We start from the raw sequence: 2,444 nt of genomic DNA on the forward strand, positions 1-2,444 counted from the left end.
ATAACAATAATGAATTTGTTTATCTCGAGGTTTATCTCTATAAAAGATTTTTAGGAAGATCATTCAATTTCAAATCTAGATCTACAGAAATCTAAATATTGTTCTATACAAACCTTGAATTAAAAAAATAATACTAATAATTTGGGGGAACACAGTTGAGCCAGATGTTTGTCTAAGATTGTATAAACTTAACTTTAAAATAAGCCAAATTTGTTACTACGTGACTCAAAAGTTATTGCTTCTTTTCAGGACGTAATAAGCTTTCTACAAATCGGCAGCATGAAAATAAAGTTTTCTTTGAGTGCTGTCTTATATTAGGCTATTCATCTAAGTGGATAAAATGAAATTGAATATTACTTATTATCTTAGGTTGATGTATAGATATCAGGTTCAAACTCGTTATATTTTTAGAACCAGGCGAAGGATTTTCTTCAATATCGTCTATGCATTGTATAAATTTTCGCACCACACGAGTACCTACTAATGTCATAAATTACATTGGTTGCTTAAAGTCAAATTGCTGTTTTTATAACAGCTTTGTCTGAGTCTAAGATATCAGTATTATATTTTATATTTATTATAGTATTATTAATTGTAATTATTTATAGTTAATAAATTTTCTTAATAGTCGCACATTATTCGATAATACATTTTTAATGTTTATTATTGAAAAAAATAATTTAACTGATTATTGCAATTTTTAAATATTATGATTATACATTTCGTAATTTCACATTTAATGCTTATGTTAAAGAATAAAATAAGGGCTATATTCAGTGCACATAATTTTATATCATAATTAAATATAAATATGTTTAAAATTTAATAGTTTGTGTTTGGAATTTGACAATAATTATTGTACGCAACATCTTCCTCGAAATTGTGAATTGATTTTAATATATTTATTCTTAGAGAAACACACAATTACGTTTGATAATTCTGATTTTTAAAGTGTCTTTAGAACGATAAATTTGCATTAAATTTACATTTGTTTAAGGATGAAACAATTCGGTCCTTAAAAGATTTGTGAAATATTACATCATTATGTATGAAATTTACGAGAGGCTATCCATTTCCGGGAGATCCTCTAAATATCATTAAAGTTTCATTAAAATTAGAGGGGAGCGTTTCGCGTAGCTCCCCGGAGAATGCTGTTTCTTATCAGTAGTCCCTTTAAATCAACTTTAATACTGCGCTCACTAGTTGGCACCATCTAGAATGTACAGTTTAAGCGTCTAAAAATTGTATTTATGTTCATTATTACGATGTTGGCACATTTGATAAACAAATTACTGAGTATTACTATATGAGTATATATTGAGAAATTATTTTTTCTTTGAATTCTTGAAACGCACGTTTAACTTTTTAAACTTTTTAAATATTGGATATCGTTTTGTTTGTTCTTGAACTCATTTATTTTCTTTTATATTTTTGTACCTATTTTGGATTTCCTTGATTATTATTTGAATATTTCTAATGCATCTTTAATGTCAGATTTATACAGAAAATGAGACTAGCTTTATCTGGCTAGCTTAAAGAATTTTAATTATATTAAGTACACTTCAAAATAGTTAATTACACTAAAAATAAAAGCAGAATAAACATGCAAAACAATCGTTCTTGAGAAGCAATAAATGTCATCGCCAAAGCCTCCGCAGACATTGATACGCGTATATACTTGTCATGTTGCCTTGTGCAAGAGCTAACGCTTGAATCTTGTCTCTTGCAATTAGTCGAGCTTAAACCGCTTCGTGTCAACGAGAGGTTGGCTCCAGGAGAACGCGACGACGCGGAGAACGATGGCGAAGATGATGAAGAGGATGGAGCATTTCCTCTCAATGGGTCGAAACTTTCTCGTGGCGGGTACCTACACATTATTCCTCGAAACTCTCGAATGTGCTTAATTAGGCGATATTTGAGCGTTCATCCCGCCGACGTTACCACCAACACGACCCACCGCTTTTCCTTGGCCATCCACTGACGCAACCCTTCTGTCTCTGGCAGAGTTTACGCTCGCAAGCCTCTATTACCGAAAACCACTGGATTTTCGTAAGAAAGCACAGGCGGCTGGCGGTGGCTACCACCCGGTTCTATATAGACATCTTACCTGAACTAATATTGTTAAGGTTTAATTAGTACCACCGCGACACCAAGCACGACCTCTTCTTGCTCCGCCTATCCTTCCTTCCTTCATTTCCCGCGGGTTTCCGTTTCTCCGCCACGAGCCTCTTTCCAAGACCTGACTCGGCACTCTCGACGATGCTCCTTCCACTTTCCCGCCTTCGTGCCACTTCCGTATTCCAACCTTGCACCCGCAACTTACCTCATAAACCGCGTTACAGTTCGTCCCAACATTCAAATTATGAGAGGGAGAGGCTCTGAGAGAGAGGGAGAGAGAGAGAGAGAGAGAGAGAGAGAGAGAGAGAGAGAGAGAGAGAGAGAGA

General features: G+C 34.3%; 1 protein-coding gene across 11 annotated transcripts in view; it reads left to right on the forward strand.

The window, feature by feature from the left end:
• The window catches only part of LOC108693943 (zinc finger protein 36, C3H1 type-like 3), a 354,810-nt gene that overhangs the window by 320,231 nt on the left and 32,135 nt on the right, over positions 1 to 2,444 (forward strand). The window lies entirely within an intron of this gene.

Source organism: Atta colombica, unplaced genomic scaffold (assembly GCF_001594045.1).
Source record: "Atta colombica isolate Treedump-2 unplaced genomic scaffold, Acol1.0 scaffold111, whole genome shotgun sequence".
NCBI classification, from domain to species: Eukaryota; Metazoa; Arthropoda; class Insecta; order Hymenoptera; family Formicidae; genus Atta; species Atta colombica.